At 34.3% G+C, this 15047-nt stretch overlaps 1 protein-coding gene across 2 annotated transcripts in view; it reads left to right on the top strand.

Annotated features, from left to right (window-relative positions):
- wg (Wnt family member 1 wingless) overlaps positions 1–15047 on the top strand; it is a 105136-nt gene that overhangs the window by 56376 nt on the left and 33713 nt on the right. The window lies entirely within an intron of this gene.

Below are 15047 nucleotides of genomic sequence, written 5' to 3'. Positions count from 1 at the left end.
CTGCTCATATTAATCAAACGATGACGCCTCTTTGATTAATATACAGAAATTCACTAGTATTGACAATATTAAATGAAAATAAATAAAAATAAATCTTACGGTTATATCCTGGCAACTAAATGATACAGATGATTTATGAAAATGAATGATCATAAAATAGATTGGTGGAATGAAAATGTGGTAGAAAATAAGAGAACAAACATTGTGTTGTCCGCCATTAACTCACGTGACTGGAATCGAACTAGAGATCCATCGCTCCAGAGATGAGTGTTTTATATACCCCTGAATCATCCTGCCACACAGTAAACGTAAGTTTACGATTGATTGTAACAGTATAATGCTTATCATCACTCTTAAAAAATCTTTGAGTTTTACGTCCCACGGTTATGCCGGTTTGGCTAAAGGAGACGGTGATGATGAATAATGAATGAAATGGTGGAATGAAGAAAGTGGGAGGAAACGGGAGAACCCCGAGAAAACCCATGCACATGGTGTTTCTCCACCACAAAGTTCACTTGGCGGGGGCTGGGATCGAACCGAGACCCCAAGCACCAGAGGTGAACGCTCTACCACTGAGCCACCGCGGCCCCCTTCATTGTTGAAATGGATATCCTAACCTTCAACAATGGAACTGTTTCAACAATGAAGAAAATTATAAATTAAAAATCGGCACGTATTGTTGCCTTCGAAGGTTATGAAGTTTCTCCTTTAAAAATTTGAAGTCTCTAGGTTGAAATTTAAGAGAAATTGTAAATTTTCGTGAAAGGTAAAAAATACAAGAGAGAGATACGATGACCGTAGTGACATCTATCGGCAAAACTTGTCCCTTAACACCAACCTTAGTATTGGACTAAGGAAAAAGTTGGTTGAGTCCTATATATGGAATATTGGACTGTATGATTCAGAGACTTGGACACTACGGAAGTTAGAGAAGAAATATTTAGAGAGCCTCGAAATGTGATGTTGGAGGAAAGTGGGAAAGATAAAATAAACAGAGGGAGTATAAATGACGTTTTAAAACGGACAGGAGAGAAGAGGACGCTTTTAGCCAGTGTCCTTCTTAAGAAGGCTAATTGGATGGGACACATCTTGCGAAAAAAGAATATCTTCTTCTTACCGCTATAGAAGGAAATATGGGAGGAAAGGGAGGAATAGGAAGAAGAAGAACACAATTGATCGATGATTTGAAGAATAGAAGAAAATATTGGGAGTTAAAAGAGTAAACTGAAGATCGAGAAACGTAGAAGTAACATTTCCAGGCCTAACAAAATAGTCAGTTAATTCTCTAGTGCATTGAGAAATAGGGGTAAATGCTATAACGCTACTGAATGAGGCAAGAGGTAATGTAACAGCCAACCTGGATAATATTTTCGGCATAATTACAAACTCTATTGAAACTTAGATAGAACTTACGAAGTGATTTCGATACTTCCTTAAGTAGTAGGTATTCTTTATGGCCATCGTTATGGTAGCTACGTAGCTAGAAATATGAACTGAAACTTAGACAAACAATTGACATGCTGAATGGCTAATGGCAGTATCACGGAAGAAACACCCTTCTTTTAACATGCAAATCAGGAATCTTTAACAGCACATTCATGAAGAGCGAGTAAAGGGGGGAAAGTGAATCATTTTCACAAGTGAAAACAAGCAGTTTTTTGTTGTAACTGAACGAGTCCTTTTTAGAATTGGAATGAGTAAAGAAGAGAGGAAAAAGGAGTGTGTGGAACAGGCTTTCCAAAACGAAAAAAGGAAAAAAATCCTGGGGTCACTTTTATCTCTTTTGGAGAAGAGAACTTTATTGTGATGTTGGAGATTTGAAAAACAGGCTTAACTTGGGTGATGAACCGGAATAAGATTGTCTCTGACGTAAGGACAATTTGCTGAAGGACATCTTCTGCATCATTGCTACTTTGTCATTTGTCATCTCTCTGTTAGCTACCGTGGCTGTGTAGCAACTGGAGCGATCCTTTTTTTTTCTCTCTCTCTCCCTTAAACAAATGGCGTTTTTGTGTTTTCTTTCCTCATCTTCACATTACTATTGAATACAGGGATATGTTTGGTGTGACAGTTGTTGCTGCTGTAGAAACTGTGATATTGTTATCGTTAATCCATGGTTTCTTACCTAAATCTCCTTTCAGAGCACTCGTCCTTTTAATGACAAGAATTTCTCTGAAATGAATCGCTTGTTTTGATGATGCGTAATCATTTACAAACGTACGACAGGCAAAGTTTTATCGTTGTTTACAAGAAATACTCCTAAAGTAGTTGTCGCTGTTCGTAAATGAATGAGAGTAAAATTCTTTATAGGAATGACATTCACAGATCAGTCTGGCGTTGTTAAGGCTATTCATTTTTTGATATTTTCAAATTTGCACTTGAAAGAACTGAGATCTACATCGGTACAATACATATGTACGGATGATGAATGAAAACTTAAAAATTTTGTGTTTATTTGGAAAGAGTTTCTTGATTGGGTCAAAAAGTTTTTTTTTTTTTTTTTTTTTTTTTTTTAACTTTGTGGACATAAATTTCAAGTTTGGAACCCCAAAAGTCATGTGCTAACTTAAAAAGACGATTTCAACAACCCTTCTTCCACCAAATTTTATTATTTAACTGAGTATCAGAAATCCGAGTCCTTAATAATAATAATAATAATAATAATAATAATAATAATAATAATAATAATAATAATAATAATAATAATAATAATAATAATAATAATAATAATAATAATAAGTTTCTGTTCATGAACAGCCTAATGGCAAAAACATCTTATCGGACAAAAATAAACACATATTGAATATAATTTAACCTACTTACTGAAACAATAGAAAATAACGATAAAATAGTATTGGATTGAATATTAATTCCTTGTCAAATTAAAACCAAATATTTTTTGTCTTAAAATACTGTATATACATCATCAAAAATACAGCAAATAATATTTGTCGAACTTTAAAATTTATGCTTCTGTACTGACAAAAACAGATGTTTCAAATTAGATTAAATAATTGGCCATTCTTCTTAAAATTACAGATTTTGGATTCAAAGCCACTAATGTTAGTTAATTTCTCGTATTATACATTGGTACCCTTATACCATTTTGTTTAGCTCAGAGATCCATCATTTGATATATTTTATCTTTAGACTTTTTTCATATCGTAGAATTATTTTGATGATTTGTGATTGTACTAAAGAATACTACGAAGTTCTAATAACTTGATCCATATTATGTTCTGTACAGGAAGATGACGAAAGGTAAATAAGATGATCGAAAATAACTAGAAATTAAAGATCGTTCGGTTGTAGGAACTTCCCATTTGTTTGCATCCCTTTCCTCGTGAAATATAAATGTATGTATATATCCTGAGGTTTGTATTCAACAATCACTGTTGTTATATGCTATGTCGCGCGTAACACGTGTATGTCTGTTTTGAGATGAGTCTGTTTTCTCCAAACCACGTCTTGATGATAAAAGCTGCCAGAGACGGCAGGACACTTCGACATACTCCAGACTCCCGTTGCGTTATCAACCTGTCGCATATATTCCTTGTTTTTTATAATGCTCTGCTACCTACCTTACCATCCAAGACCTTGTAACAGTTTAATTATAGATCTTTGAAAAATAGAAATACGAAAGACAAGAAAGAGAAGGAAAAAAAAAGTTGCTTCTAAATGATATCAGCTTTGTGTGGATGTCTGGTAATAGGAAGTAAACCAGGAATGATATTGAGCTAAAAATTACAGTATGATGTTACTAATATACAAATAAGGACATGAACAGTGTCTCGACTGTTGGTTGTTATGCACAAAAGATTATGTAACAAATTGATTTACTATGAACTAAGTATAATTTGCAACGGAGGGCCGCCTTAATACATGGGCCCCGTGGGAATAAGAATCCCATGCCAATCTATGTATGTTAACTGACTTGTCGTATGTGTACTGCACAATTGTCTAGACCAGTGATGGGCAAACTTTTCTGAGTAGGAACCAAAGAAAAACAACTTTAGACGGGCCAATATAATTTATTAAAAACAACAATGGTTACTAAGCTCTATTAATGGTGAAAAGATTATAAAAGTGTATGTGATGAATGAGATTGTAACATTTCTAAGTTTTTCATTTGAACTGGGATGCGCTGAGTCTCAGAAGTGAAGTTAAATTTATCAGATAAGGAATCTTGTCGCAGTCCGGACAGAATCTTTCAGGGGGCTGCGAGTCATAGGCTGCTCATCACTACTAGGCTATAAAATAATATTTGCTGGAATGTACTTGTGTTAGAAATGTTCATGAAGTCCCTCGTGGATTAGCGGTTAGCATACGCACCTTTGACGTGGGAGACCTGGCTTTGATTCCCGGCGGGAGCTCATGTGATTCGGATTCCACGTTAATCAATAGGTCTACGTCTCATATAGCCTCGCTGCTAAAAGGGACGCTAAACTCAAATCAAATTTTAAAAAATGTTCATTGTGATTTGTCTTTGATTTAGTATCCCTGGATTGGCATTGCAGTCACTTCTGCCATAGTATCACCGCACAAGCATGGAGACCCATTTACATTTTATACCAGTGAGTGATTGCCGTACGAGCCAGCTCACCATTTTGTCCAGGGGGGGACTCATATAATGCGACATTGCTGGAACCAATTATTCTGTGAACACTAAACTCAGTTTTACGTAGTAATACTGTTACTGCGACATACAGAAATTATTGGACTTAAGAAATAGTACCTCGTATATTCAAAGACAGGATGCTAAATAATCACAGTCGAAGAGGTGAGAAGAGGGGAAGGCGGATAGCAGTGTAAAAAGAAAAAATGAAAAAAAAAATCACACTGGAATGCTTCGATATAAGAGTTCACATACAGTATTTGAACACCCATAATTATTAAACAAACTAGGGAATTAGGGATACAAACTTACCGGATCTTAATTATTCTAGTTGCTTTCTGTATCTTCACATCATACTACTTAGTTCATTTGATAATTACGTATGAAATGCACATTAATTACTGTTATTCATTTGTAGTGGTAGAGCGCTTACCTCTTGTGCGTGGGATCCCTGATTCGGTCCCCGGCCAAGAAAGTTTGTGGTGGACAACATCGTGTCCGTGGGTTTTCTCGGGGGTACTTCCGTTTCCTTCCACTTTCTCATTCCACCAATTCTTCCATCATCCTTCACTTGCTTTTATCATCGTCTTCCTTAGCCTAAAAGGTATAATCGTGGGATGTTAAACTGAAAAATTTAATTTTCATTTTTTGCTATTAATTTGCAAACTTCTGACAACAATATAATTTTATTAACCCCTCAGCATCTTATTACTGGAGGGGTTTATTCCAAAAAATATTGAATGAGGGAATTCTCCCATCTTTCCTGGGATTTCACACGCTGTACACAGAGAATCATCGCACCCCCACAAATAATTAAAAATTTTAAACTAAATGGCGGAAAACAAAAAAACAAAAAAAAAAGCAGAAAGATTAACTTCATGTACTTTGAATAATGTATTTAGTGATGTCAGAGCCAGAACGGAGCAGAGGCTAGTTATTCATCTAAGTGGGGAATGAACTAATATTTTGTACCCACCTTTCTTACTTGAAAGAGGACATAATAATAATAATAATAAGTACGTAATAATAATAATAATAATAATAATAATAATAATAATAATAATAATAATAATAATAATAATATAACAAACTATCAAATGACAGTTGACGATCGCAAGACGAAAATGGCGAATTGCATTTCAACAAAAATTCCGTTCCGGCACACCTGATCATAGTACCTTTTTTTTTCTTCTTTGTTTAGTGCTAAATACTTAAATAGAAGGAAAATAAAGCAAGAATAGGACTCTTTTTAAGTGGACTGTAATAGGAGAAGAAAAGTATACAAACAAATAGTTAAAGCACAGACAACCTTGACGAAGCGACGCGTCTTTTGGTGTCTAAGAAGACGGGGCAGAGCGCGTAGAATGTTGGTGTAGGAAGCCTAACTTAATACTACGTAAATCAATCCCCAGTCTGTTGAGCAAATTACTACCTTGATTGTTGTTAAACTTTTGTGTGTGTGTCTGTGTTTGTAGACAGAGAAGCTACGTGTTTTTAATCCTTCCTATTGAAAACTGTACTAATTAGTAAAATATATTAACGTCCTTGCGTTGCTGTTCTTTAAAAAAAAAAATAAAAAATAAAAGAAGAGACTCGCCAACCACGAAAGGAATGTAGTAATTTGAGTATTCATATTCAAAGTGCGTAGGTACGATATATTCTGTGGTTGCTACCACTTGAATAGAAGCAGTACAACATCGATATGTTATTTTTTTTTCTTAATTTGTTCTTTTTACATCATTGTATATATCGCATGTCAGGAAATAGCCGCCATTAAAAGTGGAAAGTGTAATCTGCAGTTGTGGAAGTAGCTGTTTGGTGGCTCTGAAAGTGATAGCAATGAGATAGGAACCCTCCCTTCCCACTTGTTTGATTAGAGGTGTTCTTTTGTTTCTGTTTTCTTTTACCTACAAGGTTATGTAATAGGGTGTATCGAAAAAAACTATTTTTCGAAATCCGGTTACGGCTAGTGCGGATTTTTGGCCAAATGGCATCAATAAAACGTATAAAAAATCTCAACTCGATCAGACAACTCCTTCTGCTGCCGAGTAGAGCCCAAACATTAGAAAAATCAACAAAAGATTCACTTTTCAACTGATTTTCCAAAAAATATTTTTTAAATATTTCCTATATTTTTCGGTCTTTTAAATTATTGAAATAGCATTGGAAAGGAGAAATAAATACATAAAACAAATTTATTACGGTTATTTCTGTACACCACAAGCATAAAAACCTAGTTAATTATTTGTAACAGATTTTCTGGCGTATCGTACAATTACATTTTAATATAAAATTATTGAAGTCTCTTGAATAACGAAGAAAACACTTTAGTGCTAAATTCTAAGAGCAGTAATAGTATAAATAATTTGCTCCCAATGCCGTATGCATCTGCTTATCACACTAGATCACCTGCCACCCACCTCTCCCCGAACGCCTCTTCTCTTGTACTTTCCCAGCTGAAAGGATATGTCTTATCAGTCGCCAGTATTCAACCAGCTGTGTCGAACGTGATTGTTGCTGCTTGAATTATTTATTAGTGCTGTAGGAAATTTTAACTAAATAATTTGTTTTCGTGTGAAGTGCAGTATGTAGAAGTGAGAACAGTGTTTCAGTTGTGTTAAGTACTTTTTATTAGGAAGAGAGTGACAGATACGCTGACGTTATGGCATCGACAAGTTTGTTACGGTCTGACGTTAGGAATAGCATTATTGGGACACCCAAGGAATTGGGTAGAACACAGCTACCAACTGTTGAAATGTATTGAGACAATACCGATGGGAGCGTGAAGAAAAAATGAGAATTTCGGGATCCCGGAAAGAGATTTCAACAAAGGATTTATCTTCTATCGTCGCCAGAAAGATTGTAGAAAATTGAGGTTACGCCTCAATCTTGTGGTTCTTTGATCTATTAGAAAAGGCGCCTCTATCACTGGCACTTTTCTTCCTTTTTCGCAGTTGCAGGCAAGAGAATCGGAAAACCTACAAAAGGCTATATCAAATGAAATATATTTGGCAGACTGTTGAAAATCAGCAATTCGTTTCGCAGAAGTTTGGAAACCGGACTTTGCTGAGTTTTGCAAGTCACAAACAATATTATGGTACTTCAATATCATTGCAACAATCCTTATGACACTGAAAATTGCTTCGCTGCTGATTGAGGCGTAACCTCAATTTTCTACAATCTTTCTGGCGACGATAGAAGATAAATCCTTTGTTGAAATCTCTTTCCGGGATCCCGAAATTCTCATTTTTTCTTCACGCTCCCATCGGTATTGTCTCAATACATTTCAACAGTTGGTAGCTGTGTTCTACCCAATTCCTTGGGTGTCCCAATAATGCTATTCCTAACGTCAGACCGTAACAAACTTGTCGATGCCATAACGTCAGCGTATCTGTCACTCTCTTCCTAATAAAAAGTACTTAACACAACTGAAACACTGTTCTCACTTCTACATACTGCACTTCACACGAAAACAAATTATTTAGTTAAAATTTCCTATAGCACTAATAAATAACTCAAGCAGCAACAATTACGTTCGACACAGCTGGTTGACTACTGGCGACTGATAAGACATATCCTTTCAGCCGGGAAAGTACAAGAGAAGAGGCGTTCGGGGAGAGGTGGGTGGCAGGTGATCTAGTGTGATAAGCAGATGCATACGGCATTGGGAGCAAATTATTTATACTATTACTGCTCTTAGAATTTAGCACTAAAGTGTTTTCTTCGTTATTCAAGAGACTTCAATAATTTTATATTAAAATGTAATTGTACGATACGCCAGAAAATCAGTTACAAATAATTAACTAGGTTTTTATGCTTGTGGTGTACAGAAATAACCGTAATAAATTTGTTTTATGTATTTATTTCTCCTTTCCAATGCTATTTCAATAATTTAAAAGACCGAAAAATATAGGAAATATTTAAAAAATATTTTTTGGAAAATCAGTTGAAAAGTGAATCTTTTGTTGATTTTTCTAATGTTTGGGCTCTACTCGGCAGCAGAAGGAGTTGTCTGATCGAGTTGAGATTTTTTATACGTTTTATTGATGCCATTTGGCCAAAAATCCGCACTAGCCGTAACCGGATTTCGAAAAAAAGTTTTTTTCGATACACCCTATTATGTAAGCTTAATAGTCATGCAATATTGCCAACTAACTACTAATAAAAATTACCACTGCATATTTGCTGAGAAAAAGGAAAAAAAAATACTTCACACGGAAAATTGTTGAAATCTACTGTAATCAGGGGTAAAAGTGAGGGGGAACGCGGGGGATGCCGTCCCCCACCTCGAAAAAAATATGTACGGCATCCCCCTAGTTCCTAAAAAAAATACAATGGACAAATATAGCAGGGGGAACGGCGTGGCGTCATGCCACTACTTACCGTCCCCCCACCTTTTCAGATACACTTTTATCCCTGACTGTAATACAATTCTTTATCGTCTTCGTTTATGCTCTGTATTTTTTAAAGAAAAGGCACGAAAAAGAAAGCGAATGATAAATACAAGTGAATGATAATAGAATAATTGGTGGAAAGAAAAACTGAGTTGAAATGAAAACTTTGAGAAAACTTCAGAGTCAATGTAGTAAACCATATATGCTATTTAAGTTCCTGTCATTTTTCTATATCCCCATCTTTTCACTAGAGCTCTGTATAATTGTGCCATCGTGTTCCCCGTGAAATTTTTAACTTAACGTCTCATGGTGAGTCTCACTAATCAAAATTAAATGTTAATGATTGTTTATAGGATAATTCGTGAGACGAGAAAGAAGGGGGAAAAAATAAGTAATAATACGAAAATCCACGGTATTAAGCACAAATCATCTGCCTAGGATCGAACCTGTAGACAGAAATGAGTGCTTCATCATTGGGGACGATCGCCGATCCTGAAGGAGGGCAAAGGGATCCCGTGATCCCCAAACTTGGTCTGGGCCCCTCAGGATCTTATACGGATTTCTGACAAAAAAAAAACGCACGCAACTGTACGAGCCACCCCAAAGTTAGACTGAAATTGACACAGCTGCCTCTAGGTAGCACTTTCCAAGTCAAATCTTATATAATGACAGATCAGTGATCCTCAATCTTTATGAGGTAGTAGCTAATTAAAGTTATTCTGTAGTAGAAGGATTTTAATTTTTTTTATTAATACCACCCTCCCCCCCCAAAAAAACTTTTAAAAATTATTATTACAGTCCTTGCTGTTGAGTGGAGTTTATAATCTTTTCCCAGCACCGAACCTCTATGACGTATGGATTTAGGCCTACTGTTCAACATCGAGTACTGGGTACAAACTAGTAGGAAACTGATCCAAGGATCGAACCTTTAGCACTAAGAAACAATCCGTTAAAATTTAAGTGTTATGTGAAAAGCAAAATGCACTAATAAGCATCTATTCATTACAATGTGCTCTTTCTTTAACTGAAATATTGGATTCTGTCTTCTCTTGATCGAATTGTACTCATTATGGACTGCTAAATGTGATTTGTATGGAGAAGGGTTTTCTTTTCTAGAGAATGTTATGCGATTTATGTTGTAAACAAAAATTTTGTCAAACGGTTGTTAATGAACATATTTTTTTTATTGTATTGTAACTTCTTTAATTCATTTTTAAGAAGTATATAAACTATTAGCGTTGTCAGTCACTTAATTTTCCAGTTATTCACCAGTTCCAACTTGTTAAGTAGTGGAAAAGTAACTTATATATGCCTGATAACAAAACGAATTTAGCTAAAAAAAATTCTCCGTTGTATAGGATATGTGATACAGGTAATAAAATTCATTCTATAGGTTTTGATATACTATTTCAATTGAAATTTTCAATATTCAAACAAAAATGCTTCCAAATTAACTTATGAAAGTACTTAATAAAGTGTAAAGTTTGTGATTATTATATCTTGTACCTATTGACTTTATCTAAGTGAACAAAATATGAGTAATGGTTAATTGATGGAATTACTTCACATGTAGCACATTCTGCACCATTATAAAGTTGATAATTTGTACTTTGTAATTGCCTTCGGGTGTTAAATACAAACAAATAAATATTATTATATGAAGAAAATATTCTTACAGTTTTTTTTTTTTTCAATGCTTCCAAGTTCAAATGCCTTTAAGCAGCTACATCCGAAGCTGTTCATAAATAACTTTAATGAGATTAATTTATTGATGAGAATTTATGCCTCTCGAGACTGTATAAGACAGCCTTACTGCTAGACCAATACTCCGATTGGGCGGCGATCAAACCTGTAAAAATTTAATTCTACGTAGAGTATAATCTTAGTGATCAAATGACAGTTATGAAAATTTGTTAAGAATTGAATAGAAACTTACAGTAAATAATATTCAGTAATTTAAATATCCAGTTATAATACGGATTGTAAAGTAGATCTCTTTGCTATATTTGCATTTGCTTATTCAGTAAAATTTTATTTAAAATGATCATTCGAATTACCTTGGTAAGTTTTAAATTGTAATTTGTAACGTTGCTTTACCTTAAAGTGTAACACGTTACCGTTAATGATATCTTAAGGATTGCTACAGTATCCGTTACTTCTTTGCATTAAATGGGGGAAAAAGAGAGAGAAAACTTATGTACCCACACAAAGGCGACAGTTCGTTCAAATTTCTTCAATTTTCTTCCAAATTTGTTCTCTGTTATGTGAAAGTGACTTTTTTCTTCTGAAAAGTTAAACACGCATACAGACACTTGCATACATACACAGAGAGAGATGGAGGAGAGAGAGAGGGGGGAGGGGTTATAGATTAGAGAAACGGAATTCTCTCACACACGGTAGTAGAACGTTCTGATAGTAGGGTTTCCTGGAGGAAACAGAAGGATTCCCTGGTTGACCCCAGACCATGTGGATTTTATGCGGAGTCCTGTTTCCTCACACATTCTCATTCCACCAGTGTTTTCATAACATTCACTTTTATTGATTACCGCCTCCTTTAGCCTACAGGGCATTTGCATTTTTAAAAAAATCTACTATAGAATACTTCCACCATGAAGTCAAGCTGTGAACTGGTAAGAATTCTTGCAGACATCAAGAATTTACAACCATAACTATATTGAATGATCCTGTAATTTTCATATAGTCTTTCGCTTATTCTGGCTGGAAAGAAGAAAATATTTAAAAATTTAGAACACTTATTCTTATAATATAAAGAACATCATATTACATGATTTTTGTCATAAAGTAATTCGTTCATTATAATGATTTCTGGGAGGAAGGTTATTTTTTTGTGTCCAATTAATTAGCAAGTGTTACATCTATAAATATTATAATTTATTATTATTGTGAAGAGAGATAATTTTATAAGCACACGTAAAATTATTACGTATCTGGAATAGATACAAGTATCAAGTTACGTTATTGTAAGCCATTTATAATAAACGAAGACAGGTATTATGTAAATTTCATGACACATATTTAATTATATATTGATCTTTAGTTACACATTGATCTTAATATATTATCCTCCTGAGAAAACAGAATCTCGCAAACCCAAATAATTACTAGTTCTTAGAAAAATTCACTCTCGCAAAATTATCTTTTCTTTTTGAAAGGAAATTCAGTTCTCTTTCTCTGAAGTTCAATCTTACAAAAAAAAAAAAAAAAAAAAAAAAGTAACGCAGAAGTAACTTAGTTATAAATACTAAAACATTGCAATACGTTCCCTTAACCGTTACTTACTTGCATTAATTACTTCCCAATACTTTGTTTACTTAAAAATAAAAAAAAAAAAGCTTTTTGAAATATAAACAGGATATTGTATACAGGGGCTGATGTAGAAGGTAAAAACTTGGGGGGAGGCAATCAGAACCTAGACTATGATAGGTATATCGTGAGTTTACTATAAACTTTCAAAAATATATAAATCATAGATTAAATTATTTTTGTCATTCAAAAAACTGGGGAGGCCTAGGCTCCCAGGCCCCGGCCTAGATACGCCACTGCATTTGCTGCCTGGAGCTGAGCAACGCTTAGGGCCAATACAGTTTTGCCTGTATTTGTATTATATTGTGTATTATTATTAATAGACCTATTATTATTATTATTATTATTATTATTATTATTATTATTGTTATTATTATTATTATTATTATTATTATTATTATTTGTATTTGTATTTTGCCCCTCTAGTCAATCGTAACGGGGACATATAGCCTCGATGCTGAAGTCCCCATTTACCCCTACTCATTCATTCATTCATTCATTGTATTTTGCCTGCATTTTTAAACGAATGCTTTGGGGACATGGAGATTCAGAGGTATCACTTCTGGTGTGAGGAAGCTCAGGTTCGATTCCAGGTCAAGTTAGTTTATAATTTAGAATATAGTGTCTATTGGTTTTCTCGGAGTTCTCCCGTTTCTTCCCACGTTCTCATTCCACTAATTTTTAATAATAATAATAATAATAATAATAATAATAATAATAATAATAATAATAATAATAATAATAATAATAATAATAGTAATAATAATAGCCTACTTTAATCTAAAAAGCATAACTGGGACATTAAATTAAATATTTTACTTTCTAACGGATAGTTATCATACAATAAAGCGTATATTCTCTAAGTTCAGCTTTGTTTGTCTAACGTTATATTTATTCTTTTCCTTCTTCTTAACTTTTGTCTCATTCAGCAACTTACGTCTTCAACCTATACTACAAAAAAAAGTAATTGTGATAAATATTAGACTAGAAGGAACCTATCTAAACTGCAAACGGCAACGAGATAAGGAAGTTTTTTTTTCTTCATGTGCCTGGTAACCCTGCTTCAAATATGAAGATCTCCAGGTGGAAAGCAACTATAACAGGCAGCAAAAGTGACCGAAACAATTACAGGTTTTACGTTCCCCTGAAGAAACTTCTGCCTTGTTATTTTCTGCCGCTCATGACGCTTTGCTAGGCAGCGGCACAGAAGAAGAAAGGATAGCCGCTATCACTGTTGCCAACCATACGATCATTTCTCTATTACCTCTAGAAACTCAGTTAATAATTAAAAAAAAAAAAATTGTGAACCGTAGATCTCGCTTTCTCTTCTTTAAAAAGAAGAGTAGGAAATCAAAATTCAAACACGTTACTTGTATTGCTTTATGCCTTACTTCATAAGCATTTTAGGATATTCAATATTCATTTATTTACAGAAATCTCCTGACCTCCCAAGTGAATTCTGGTCCTAAATCGATTACTACAATAAGTACAACTACTTATAATAATAATAATAATAATAATAATAATAATAATAATAATAATAATAATAATAATAATAATAATAATAATAATAATAATAATAATAATAATAATAATAATAATGATAATAACAAAGGGACTCAGCGCTCACCTCAGGTACAAAGAGTCCCTTCTTGGACCTCAAGACATATGTGTTTATGATGGACAGCACATGATATAAGAGTAAGAAAGACAGATAGAAAATAATACGTAGATTCAGGAAGCTCTACCCGCAAATATTGTACATAGCGTGTGCGTCTTTGATGCAAGGGATCCTGAGTTCGATTCCGGTGGGAAAGTATTGAACACATTACAAATGGTTAGGATTCCTCCTTAATCTGTTGATCCACATATCTTATATGGTCTCATAGCTGAAAAGGGACATTAAACGTTAGTTAAACGAACGAACGAATGAATATTTAGGAATTTCAATCTGTTAATTTTAGCATCGAGGGAAAGACTAAATATTGATTCTATTTACTTTCCCTTCTTATTCCCTATTTTGATTCTATTACTCACTTGTAGTGCACTGTAGTAACGTTGTGACTATGACCAGGTCTAATTGAATACTTCTGACAGAGCTCTTAGCTCTAGTGCCTAGGGTTCTGGTTCGATTCGCTGTCAAATAAGTTTGTCCGTGGGCTCCCTAAGGGTATTCGTGTTTCCTCCCACATTCCCATCTCTCCAATTCTTTCATCACCATTCACTTGCCTTAATTATCTGTCTCCCTTAGCCTAAAGAGCATAATCGTAGGACGTTAAACTAAAAGTTTTCATTTTATTTCATTTCTGAATAGTCCTGAGTTCAAGGTAGGAAGTCTTCAGTGCTGACAGAATCCTGAGACAAATGTGGAAATAATAATAATAATAATAATAATAATAATAATAATAATAATAATAAGCAGCAACAACAACAACATCATACTGTATGTATTCTGCCCTTATTGGCAGATCACTTGCCGTAGCTGAGAAGCTTCCATGCTCCACGGTCCTCCGCTAACCTCTTCGTCTTCATGTATGATCTTTCTGCTTTTATATCGTCCATTATTTGTAGCCTCCTTTTCCCCTCCCTCTCTTTCCTGCCACCATCTCTTCTAGCACGTCCCTTACAGTACAGTTCCTTCTTAGCCAACCAGTTTTCTTCTTCTCAATAATATCTAAAAGTGTTCTTTTTCTACAACACCATTTCTAACACCC

The sequence above is a fragment of the Thermobia domestica genome, chromosome 1 (assembly GCF_964235325.1).
Source record: "Thermobia domestica chromosome 1, izTheDome1.hap1.1, whole genome shotgun sequence".
NCBI lineage: Eukaryota > Metazoa > Arthropoda > Insecta > Zygentoma > Lepismatidae > Thermobia > Thermobia domestica.
The sequence above is the reverse complement of the archived record's forward strand: the minus strand, read 5'-3'. Positions and strand labels throughout refer to the sequence as shown.